General features: G+C 42.2%; 1 protein-coding gene and 1 long non-coding RNA gene across 2 annotated transcripts in view; one reads left to right on the forward strand and one right to left on the reverse strand.

The window, feature by feature from the left end:
- Positions 1–12,065, forward strand: part of RPH3A (rabphilin 3A) — a 277,513-nt gene that overhangs the window by 151,651 nt on the left and 113,797 nt on the right. The gene's annotated exons all lie outside the window — the stretch shown is intronic.
- LOC123329919 lies at positions 4,156–6,075 on the reverse strand. The gene is made up of 2 exons (XR_006545508.2): positions 4,953–6,075; positions 4,156–4,355 (listed from the first exon to the last, which is right to left on the reverse strand). It is a non-coding gene; the product is annotated as an uncharacterized LOC123329919 (long non-coding RNA).

The following is a 12,065-nucleotide window of genomic DNA, read 5'->3' on the forward strand; positions in this document are numbered from 1 at the left end:
GAAAGTTGTGGAGAGGGCCACCTGACAGGGGCAGGCCCGGATGGCATTTGGCTAAGGTACTTGGCCAACCTGTGGTGACCCCACTGGAAGGGCACAGGGAAATAAATACACCAGCTCTCTCTCCTCCCATCCTCTGACCTCCTACCAAGACCTCCCATTAGCCAACCCTAATGAGCAAGGGAGTCCAATGATGCAGTCTATATCGCTGAGCCTCCTGTATGCTTGGTCCTTACAGAGCAGGGTGGACAAGGGTGGAGAGTACTCTGAAGGAGAAGCAGGTGACTGGACAGTAATCTATCTTAGGGAACAGCAGTGGTATGGGTTGAGAGGCCATGGAGTCGAGTGGTTAAGAACACGGGTGCCGGAGGCAGTGTCCCCTGGGCTTAGGTCTTTCCTCTTCTACTTCCTAGATAGTTGCCTCTGTGCCTCAAGTTTCCTGATCTATGAAGTAAGAATAATAATGGTGCTCGGTACATGGTGTTGTGTGGGCCATTGAATGTATTATACAGCACATCAAGTACTTAGACCAGTGATTTGTTGTTGTTCAGTTGCTAAGTCGTGTCTGACTCTTTGCAACCCCATGGACTGCAGCATTCCAGGCTTCCCTATCCTTCCTACCTCCCGGAGTTTCTTCAAACTCATATCCATCAAGTCGGTGATGCCATCCAACCATGTCATCCTCTGTTACCCTCTTCTCCTCTTGCCTCAGTCTTTCCCAGCATCAGGATCTTTTCCAATGAGTCAGCCCTTCACATCAGGTGGCTAAAGTAGTGATTGACACATGATAAATGCTCAATAAATGTTAGCTCTTATTAGTATTGTCACTGGGACATTGTTCTTCAAGGCTTGTACAGCAAGTTAATGGGTAGGAGAAAATAAATAAGACCTCACTTTGAAGGATGGGGCTTTGCAGAAGCAAAAAGAGGTACAATATAATGATGGTGGAATTGGTTCCCTGGTGTGGAAAAGATTTTTTGTTTCTTTTCCATTATGAGGCTTGACCCCAGCTTTGAAATGTTGATTGCTAGTACAAACTGAGTTTATTTTTCTCACTTTCAGCACTGTCATCTTTTTCTTTTTTAAGAAAAATAATCTATAGGCTGATGGAACATATTTGAATGGAGAGATTTAATTAGTTTTCATTTGCTACTTTCAAATGTTTTAATCCTCTAAAGAGAAAGATTAAAGCTCTTTACAGAGGGGAGGGGGTGTATCACCTTTTTAAAATTAATGTTGATATTCAGCATTCCAGAATCTTCCTTCATTTCTTGCTGTCAGTGGATAGAATTATTTTGTTGCCCCATCACCACTGGCCATGGTGAAAGGAGAAGTAGGGGTTGAGGGAGGGCTGAGGATGCTGGAAAGGAAAGTCAAGTAACAAGTCTGCTTTGTAAAGAAAGGCACGAGGCGGGAATTCCGTGGTGGTCCAGAGGTTGCGAGTCCCCCTGCCAATGCAGGGCACACGGATTCTATCCCTAGCCCGGGAAGATTCCACATGCCCAGGGGCAGCTGAGCCTGCACACCACTAGTGGATCCCAAGCGCTCTAGAGCCCGTGCTTTGTGGCAAGAGAAGCCACCACAACGGGAAGCCTGTGCACCACAAAGAAGAGTAGCCCCCACTCAGCCCAACTAGAGAAAGCCTGTCCGGCAATGAAGATCCAGCACAGCCAAAAGTTTAAAAATTAAGAAAAAAAATGAAGTCATGAGGGAAGGAAAGGGATACAAGGAAGATGTACAAAGCACATCTTAACAAAGGAACCAGCCATGTTGTGAAAATAAATCTTTAGATTGCTGTTGTTATCATTTTAGATTCAGTGCCACAGGCATATTAAAAGTGGAAGGTAACCGCTGAAAGAATAGAAAGAAACTAACTTTCCTATTAGCAGTGGGGAAAACAGTTGACAGGAGGGGCAGGGGGAGGACCATGCAAAATGCAGGGTAAACAGAAAGCACAAAATAAGAGGGTAGAGCAAAATTCAAATATCTCAATGATTGAAACAGAAACAGACTCACAGACTTCAAGAATGAATTTATGGTTACAGCGGGAAAGGTGAGGGGAAGGGACAGTGTGGGAGTTTGGGATCTACCTATATGCACTACTACATTTAAAATGGATAACCAGCAAGGACCTACTGTGTAGCACAGGGAACTTGGCTCAATGTCATGGGGCAGCCTGGATGGGAGGGGAATTTGGGGGAGATTGCATACATGTGTATGTATGGCTGGGTCCCTTTGCTGTGCACTTGAAACTATCATAATGTTGTTAATAGGCTGTATTCCAATATAACATAAAATTTTTAAATTAAAAAATCTCAGTAATCATAATAAATATAAATGGTCTAAACTTACTAGTTAAAAGATAGAGATCAGACAATTCCATGGTGGTCCAGTAGTTAGCACTTGGTGCTTTCACAGCTGTGGCTCAGGTTCAGTCCTTGGTCAAGAAACTAAAGATCCTGCAAGCCACTCAGCACAGCCAGGAAAAACAGATGAAAAAAATAGAGAGCTATCAAGATGGAGAGTATGGGGGCAGGGTAGTGGTAATCCAGTGTATCTAACACATAAAAACAGAGAAAAGTTGAAATATGTTTTTCCCATCAGGGGTGGATTATAATCGTGTCTAACATCTTTTATCATTACTTGCATTTCCCACTTTCTCTAGAGACTTCATAAACAAGGGTTTGAATTAAATGGGCTAGGGAGAAATCAGGAGTGGCAGAGAATAGAAATGAGGGGATATCTATTGAGTCAGGTTTGTGCTGCATGGTTTTTAAAGGGAACAACTCATTTAGGATAGAAATGTACATTCTTGTATAGCCTATTAGTCGAATGTTCAGACTATGGTGTCAGACAGACCCGGACTTGAATTCTAATTCATTTAGTCAGTCATTCATTCACTCATTTAACTAATATTTATTGAATATCTTCTATGTGCTAAGAAATTTGCTGGGAGATTGCTTTAATCTCTCCGTGACTTAGGTTCCTCATTGTATCAGTTATCTGTTCCTACAATAATGTTATGTAAGAAACAATCACAAAACCCCAGGGGCACCTAACAGCAAGCATTTATTACTGCTCACTAGTCTATGGGTAGCCTGGGTGGAAATGCCAGTCGGAGCAGGGCTTGGCTAGTTTTTCTGTGCTACCTTAGGGGCTGAGGGTCTCGGGGAGCTGACTGGTCAAGACTAGCCTAAATGTCTCATCTTCCAGCGGGACACTTTGGGCTTCTTATTGGGCAGGTGTTCAAGAGAGGAAGCAGAAATTGCAAGGCCCTCTGAACTCTAGGCTCTTGACATCCTATTGGACAAAGCAAGACACAAGCCAACCTGATTCCAGGAGTAGAGAAATTGACTCCATCTGTTAATGGACAGAACTGCAAAATCTCACTGCATTGTTAAGTCACATTGCAAGGACTGTGGGTACAAGGAAGGAAGAATTAGGGTCATTTTTTTTTTTGCAGCCAATCTGCCGCAACCATCTTGTTATGCTAGGATAATATTAGCACCTACTTCTTAGAGTTACTGTGAGAATTCGGTGAGATCATTGCATACAAAGCAGTAATTCTGAGCCAGGCTTGCAGGAAGTGCTCAGCAAATAATAGCTGTTTCTGCTGCTGTTGTTGTGGGAATAATTAAGGTTATTATTATTATTGATCTGAGTCCTCCTCATCCCTGGGCATCTGTTCAGTGCAGTTCAGAGGTTCAGATCCCCTAGCAGAGCTTTACTCCTGCATGCCTGATTGCTTTTCCTCTTAATAAAGGAGCAAGTCAGTTGATGGAAAACTTCCTTGATTTTTCGAACACAGGTGCCACTGTGTGTTAGCATCCTTTGGCCATTAGCTGTCAAGGCAGCCAGGGCAGAGATCTATTTAAAGAACAAGTAGGTGCATTTGCTTTTTGCCATCAAAGCTGTGCCAGGGAAAGAGACACATCTGAAACAGGGGCAGGAGGGTCCTGGTATGAGACAGACCTTATTTTGCCATCTGCATTTACTCAAGAAAGTGGAATTAATTGCTTAGTGAGGTTTGATCTCATGTTAATTAATGATGATGCAGCCAGATGTTAATGGTTTGTTATTTGTTTTTATTTGCAAAGGAGGGAGATTGAGCCCTGAGTTAGAAATGCCTCACAGGTTGCATTTTTGCTAACTTCTATAGTCCTGCTCACAATGCCTCAGCAGGCTGGGTGCTCCTAGTTGAGCTATGAGATAGGGATCACTGAGTCTTGGTTTTGTTGGGGCTCTTGTTTATTGCCAAAGAATGGCCAAGATGCTTTTCACCATGTGGGATAAACCTCAAGGTGCTTGATGTTATGGGCCTAACATCAGCCTCCTTTCCAAATGGGAGGCACCAGCATCTGCAAAAAAAAAAAAGCATCTACATTTACGAAGAAGAGCAGAACAAATTTATCGATAGGAATCTCCACAAATTTTAATTTTTTTTATAAGAAGGGAAACACCTTCTTTTGAGTTCTACCCCAAGACTGAAGAGCCAGAGATGAAATGTGTTTGTGATTCATCAGAAAACAGACAGATTTTATTTCTCTTATTTTTAGAAGTAGCTGTCTAGGTACTGGGCTCTGTCGAACGAGAGAGAGATTATATTTGGAAATCCTAATTGTGGAGAGCTTTCTTTAAAAAGCAGCCTAATGCCAAACTGGCTCCCACTGATGCTGCTTTGGTTGTTTCTTTTTTCTCTTTAATCCTTCTGACACTCTGAAAGTAGTTCACACATAGAATTAAAAGAATCCATTTTGTCCATCCTTGATATTTGCTTGACTTTGTAGTCCCTCTCTAGAAGCCCCAATCTCATCCTCTGGCCCTCGCTAGGAAGAGTGGTGTCAGGAAAAATTATAAATTTACTTTTTTAGTTGGAACATTCAACTCAAATAGGCTAAAGGAAAAACAAAACAAAACCCAAAAGCAGAAAGCAAGAAAGGAGAATATTGGCTTACATTATCGACAAATGTAGAAGCTTCAGACACTGCTGGTTCCAGGCGCTCAAATAATGGCACCAGTTTCTTACATCACTCTCTCTTTTGCGTAGACTTCAGTCTCAGGCTGGAGCGAAGCAAAAATGCCCCTCAGCAGCTCCAGACTTATATTCTACCAGCTTAGCAATCCAATGTAAAAGTATGCCTTCTTCCTAACAGCACTAGCAAAGTTTCAGATGGGGATCTCATTGGTTTGCATCGAGTCCCATGCCCTTCTCTGTACCAAACACTGGCTATTGTGTCCAATCCAGGAGACAGATTGGTCAGGCTTATGCAGGGGCCAACCTCTGGAGTAGAGGGAGGCATCAGTTTCACCCAGACCTCATGGACAGACTATAGGGCAGAAGTGATTTACTTGAAAGGCAGTCAGGAGCGGGGAACTGTGTGCTGCTTGGGCAAAGGTAACAGGTGATTTCTGGGATAATGTGCTAGTCTGGGTCCTTCAGGAAGCAGACACTGAGATGGGATTAAATACTGCAGGATTTAATTAGGGGAACACCTGGGGGAGGAAATAGCAAGGGAGCTGAGGCGGCTTGTCGAGCCATCAGACTCTGAGTGAAGGGGAGAGAGAAGGAAGATTCAGTAGGAGTGTCCTGGACTCCCAGGCATTGCAAGAAAGTTTCAGCAAGGTGTCAGGAGTCCTCTCCTGACAGTCTCTGGCAGAGAAGTCCCATCTCTCCCCGATTAGGCCTGTTTTAGCATTCCTGCTGCATTCAGTTACTGGCTGGAAACAGCCCATGGGAAGCGTGGCCTCGTTTGCACCAATGGATTTGAGAGTGCAGCAGCTGGGGCCCTCAGTCAATTAAGCTTCCTGTAGCCGGAGCTTTGTAAGGCACGTTCTCATGGCTGTCACAGATAATAACTCACATTTGTAAAGTATATCAGAGATTAAAAGGTGCTATAATGGGTCTTAGCTTAATTAATGCCCATGATACAGATAATGATCGTCATCACCTTTTCCCATTTTAGAGATGGGGAAGGTAAGACAGGAGAGGTCATGATTTGTCCAAGCCCCTAGTCCGTGAAGAGCTGGACTCAGATCCCAACCTGCCTCCCTACCTATCATCCCCCCTCTGCACTCTTGTTGAACAGCATACCCCAAACTCATGTCCACCTGGAACCTTATTTAGAAATACAGTCTTTGCAGATAGAATTAGCTAGGTTAAGACTGGCCATGCTGGATTGGGGTGGACTCTAAATCTGATGTGGTTGGTATCCTGGTAAGAAGAAGAGATAAGGACATAGCCACAGAAGAGACAGAGAGGAGAAGCCCATGTGGTGACAGAGGTAGAAATCAGAGTGATATGGCCGCAAGCCAAGTATTGCCAAAGATTGTCAGCAGCCACCGGAAGGGAGGAGAGAGGCATGGACAGGTCCTCTACAGCCTTCAAGAGACAGCATGGCCTTATTGGCACCTCGATTAGGACTTCTAGCCTCCAGAACTGTGAGAGAATAAATCTGCTGTTTTAGCCATCCAGTTGGTGGTAATTTCTTACAGTGACCCTAGGACACTGACATATCCTCTTTTTTTTTTTTATTTTATTATTATTATTATTATTATTTTATTTTACAATATTGTATTGGTTTTACGGTACATCAACATGCATCCACCACGGGTGTACACGTGTTCCCCATCCTGAACCCCCTCCCACCTCCCTCCCCATACCATCCCTCTGGGTCATCCCAGTGCACCAGCCTCAAGCTTCCTGTATCCTGCATCGAACCTGGACTGGCGATTTGTTTCTTATATGATATTATACATGTTTTAATGCCATTCTCCCAAATCGTCCCCCACCCCCACTGAGTCCAAAAGACTGTTCTATACATCTGTGTCTCTTTTGCTGTCTCGCATACAGGGTTGTCGTTACCATCTTTCTAAATTCCATATATATGCGTTAGTATACTGTATTGGTGTTTTTCTTTCTGGCTTACTTCACTCTGTGTAATAGGCTCCAGTTTCATCCACCTCATTAGAACTGATTCAAATGTATTCTTTTTAATGGCTGAGTAATACTCCATTGTGTATATGTACCACTGCTTTCTTATCCATTCATCTGCTGATGGACATCTAGGTTTCTTCCATGTCCTGGCTATTATAAACAGTGCTGTGATGAACATTGGAGTACACGTGTCTCTTTCCCTTCTGGTTTCCTTGGTGTCTATGCCCAGCAGTGGGACTGCTGGATTGCATGGCAGTTCTATTTCCAGTTTTTTAAGGAATCTCCACACTGTTCTCCATAGTGGCTGTACTAGTTTGCATTCCCACCAACAGTGTAAGAGGGTTCCCTCTTTCTACATCCTCTCCAACATTTATTGCTTTTAGACTTGTGGATCGCAGCCATTCTGACTGGCCTGAAATGGTACCTCATTGTGTGTGTGTGTTTTTTTTTTTAATTTTCTTTTATTTTTAAACTTTACATAATTGTATTAGTTTTACCAAATATCAAAATGAATCTGCCACAGGTATACATGTGTTCCCCACCCTGAACTCTCCTCCCTTCTCCCTCCCCATACCATCCCTCTGGGTCGTCCAAGTGCTCTAGCCCCAAGCATCCAGTATCGTGCATCGAACCTGGACTGGCAACTCGTTTCATACATGATATTTTACATGTTTCAATGCCATTCTCCCAAATCTTCCCACCCTCTCCCTCTCCCACAGAGTCCATAAGACTGTTCTATACATCAGTGTCTCTTTTGCTGTCTCGTATACAGGGTTATCGTTACCATCTTTCTAAATTCCATATATATGCGTTAGTATACTGTATTGGTGTTTTTCTTTCTGGCTTACTTCACTCTGTATAATAGGCTCCAGTTTCATCCACCTCATTAGAACTGATTCAAATGTATTCTTTTTAACGGCTGAGTAATACTCCATTGTGTATATGTACCACTGCTTTCTTATCCATTCATCTGCTGATGGACATCTAGGTTGCTTCCATGTCCTGGCTATTATAAACAGAGCTGCGATGAACATTGGGGTACATGTGTCTCTTTCCCTTCTGGTTTCCTCAGTGTGTATGCCCAGCAGTGGGATTGCTGGATCATAAGGCAGTTCTATTTCCAGTTTTTTAAGGAATCTCCACACTGTTCTCCATAGTGGCTGTACTAGTTTGCATTCCCACCAACAGTGTAAGAGGGTTCCCTTTTCTCCACACCCTCTCCAGCATTTATTGCTTGTAGACTTTTGGATCGCAGCCATTCTGACTGGTGTGAAATGGTACCTCATAGTGGTTTTGATTTGCATTTCTCTGATAATGAGTGATGTTGAGCATCTTTTCATGTGTTTGTTAGCCATCTGTATGTCTTCTTTGGAGAAATGTCTGTTTAGTTCTTTGGCCCATTTTTTGATTGCATCATTTATTTTTCTGGAATTGAGCTGTAGGAGTTGCTTGTATATTTTTGAGATTAGTTGTTTGTCAGTTGCTTCATTTGCTATTATTTTCTCCCATTCTGAAGGCTGTCTTTTCACCTTGCTAATAGTTTCCTTTGATGTGCAGAAGCTTTTAAGGTTAATTAGGTCCCATTTGTTTATTTTTGCTTTTATTTCCAATATTCTGGGAGGTGGGTCATAGAGGATCCTGCTGTGATGTATGTCGGAGAGTGTTTTGCCTATGTTCTCCTCTAGGAGTTTTATAGTTTCTGGTCTTACGTTTAGATCTTTAATCCATTTTGAGTTTATTTTTGTGTATGGTGTTAGAAAGTGTTCTAGTTTCATTCTTTTACAAGTGGTTGACCAGTTTTCCCAGCACCACTTGTTAAAGAGATTGTCTTTAATCCATTGTATATTCTTGCCTCCTTTGTCAAAGATAAGGTGTCCATATGTGCGTGGATTTATCTCTGGGCTTTCTGTTTTGTTCCATTGATCTATATTTCTGTCTTTGTGCCAGTACCATACTGTCTTGATAACTGTGGCTTTGTAGTAGAGCCTGAAGTCAGGTAGGTTGATTCCTTCAGTTCCATTCTTCTTTCTCAAGATTGCTTTGGCTATTCAAGGTTTTTTGTATTTCCATACAAATTGTGAAATTATTTGTTCTAGCTCTGTGAAGAATACTGTTGGTAGCTTGATAGGGATTTCATTGAATCTATAAATTGCTTTGGGTAATATACTCATTTTCACTCTATTGATTCTTCCAATCCATGAACATGGTATAGTTTTCCATCTGTTAGTGTCCTCTTTGATTTCTTTCACCAGTGTTTTATAGTTTTCTATATATAGGTCTTTAGTTTCTTTAGGTAGATGTATTCCTAAGTTTTTTATTCTTTCCGTTGCAATGGTGAATGGAATTGTTTCCTTAATTTCTCTTTCTGTTTTCTCATTATTAGTGTATAGGAATGCAAGGGATTTCTGGGTGTTGATTTTATATCCTGCAACTTTACTATAGTCATTGTGGTTTTGATTTGCATTTCTCTGATAAGAGTTGACTCATTGGAAAAGACTCTGATGCTGGGAGGGATTGGGAGCAAGAGGAGAAGGGGACGACAGAGGATGAGATGGCTGGATGGCATTGCTGACCCAATGGACATGAGTCTCAGTGAACTCCGGGAGTTGGTGATGGACAGGGAGGCCTGGCGTGCTGCGATTCATGGGGTCGCAAAGAGTTGGACACGACTGAGCGACTGATCTGATCTGATCTGATAATGAGTGATGTTGAGCATCTTTTCATGTGTTTGTTAGCCATCTGTATGTCTTCTTTGGAGAAATGTCTATTTAGTTCTTTGGCCCATTTTTTGATTGCATCATTTATTTTTCTGGAATTGAGCTGCAGGAGTTGCTTGCATATTTTTGAGATTACTTGTTTGTCAGTTGCTTCATTTGCTATTATTTTCTCCCATTCTGAAGGCTGTCTTTTCACCTTGCTTATAGTTTCTTTTGTAGTGCAGAAGCTTTTAATTTTAATTAGATCCCATTTGTTTATTTTTGCTTTTATTTCCAATATTCTGGGAGGTGGGTCATAGAGGATCCTGCTGTGATGTATGTTGGAGAGTATTTTGCCTATGTTCTTCTCTAAGAGTTTTATAGTTTCTGGTCTTATGTTTAGATCTTTAATCCATTTCGAGTTTATTTTTGTGTATGGTGTTAGAAAGTGTTCTAGTTTCATTGTTTTACAAGTGGTTGACCAGTTTTCCCAGCACCACTTGTTAAACAGATTGTCTTTTCTCCATTGTATATTCTTGCCTCCTTTGTCAAAGAGAAGGTGTCCATATGTGCGTGGATTTATCTCTGGGCTTTCTATTTTGTTCCATTGATCTATATTTCTGTCTTTGTGCCAGTACCATACTGTCTTGATGACATATCCTCTTAAAAGAAGCTGTCACCTCTCTGATTTTCCTCTCTGTTTGTGCTGTGTGACTCTGCCCCCACCCAGCCCCATGGGCAGTGCTTATTAGGTAAATCCAAAGCCACAGAGTCTGGTAAAGCAAATATACTCCAACTAAAAATCCAGTGATTAAGACTCCACAGTTCCACTGCAGAGAGCATGGGTTTGATCCCTGGTCAGAGAACAAAGATCCCATATGCCGTGTGGTGCAGCCAAAAATAAAGAAAGAAAGAATCTTAATAATAAATAAATTGCACGTTAAATTCCACCCCCCAAAAAACAAAGAAACAAACAAACCCGAAGTCACTGAGTCTGTGGTTAGTTAGTGAAAGTCGCTCCGTCGTGTCCAACTCTTTGAGACCCTATGGACCATACATGGAATTCTCCAGGCCAGAATACTGGAGTGGGCAGCTATTCCCTTCTCCAGGGGATCTTCCCAACCCAGGGATCGAACCCAGGTCTCCCTCATGGCAGGCAGATTCTTTATCAGCTGAACTACTGGGGAAGCCCGAAAACCACAGAGTCTGTGGTTAGTTAGTTAGAAATACTGGATCAAGAAGATTTGGGTTGTATGCAAGTCTAAGGATAGCGTCTGAAAAAGAAACATAGTCATGTTGATATCATATGTCCCCTGATGGGACATGATGAGAAGGGATCCCTGCTCTAAGTTTATAACTCCAGTCTAATCATGAGAATCATCAAATAAACCCAGATTGGGGAGATGTTACACAAAACATCTGACCAGTACTCATTGGGTGTTTATGTCATGGAAGAAGGAAAGACAGAAATTCCCAGTTTGGACAAAGAGATTAAGAGATGAGATGACTAAATGCAATGTTGGATCCTAAAACAACCAAAAAAAGACATTGGTAAAATCCATAAAAAGTCAGTTAGTTTTGTACCAATGTTAATTTCTTAGTTTTGACAAATGTACCATGTAATGTAAGATGTTAACATTAGGAAAAGATGCATGAAGGGTTTGTGGGGACTCACAGTTCTTCTGTAAATCTGAAATCATTGCAAAATAAAAAGACTTATTTATGAAAATAAATCTCCATACATTTGAAAGGGAATAACACTGATGTTTCGCTTCCTAGGTGGCGCTAAGCGGTAAAGAATTTGCCTGCCAGTGCAAGAGATTCAAAAGACATGGGTTCGATCCCTGGGTCAGGAAGATCCCCCAGAGTAGGAAATGGCAACCCGCTCCAGTAGTCTTGCCTGGAGAATCCCATGGAGAGGAGAGCCTGGCGGGCTACAGTCCACGGGGCCACGGGGCCATGACTGAGTGACTAAGCGCACAGCACACAACACGGACGTTTAGTGGTGATTTTTACCGCCTTCAGACTGAACAGGCGTTCTTTGAACACTTGCTGTTTGCTGAGCTTTTTAATGGGTTCTTTCGTATGTTTCAATCCCCCTGTGGTCCTTATAAACAACTAGGAAGGTAGATAAGCTTGCCCCCATTTTACAGGTGAGGATGGAGAGGCTTAGAATCACCTCTCCCTTTCCCTGCAATGAATTGCAGCAATATCAGGATGGGCTGATGAGGAGAAATGATTTTGTGCTTTGATGCCCCTCAAGGTTGACTTGAGAATGACACATAAATTCTTATGAAAAGTATCCTCTGGAAATGATGTGATTCCCCCTAAAAACCAGTAGGCATTTTCAAAATGCAGCCAGATTCATGTTCCCTGTGGCGCTCTCTCTCTCTCTCTCTCTGTCTCTCTCTCTCTCTTGGTTTCCTGTGCTATAAAGG

This window comes from Bubalus bubalis, chromosome 17 (genome assembly GCF_019923935.1).
Source record: "Bubalus bubalis isolate 160015118507 breed Murrah chromosome 17, NDDB_SH_1, whole genome shotgun sequence".
Lineage (NCBI taxonomy): Eukaryota > Metazoa > Chordata > Mammalia > Artiodactyla > Bovidae > Bubalus > Bubalus bubalis.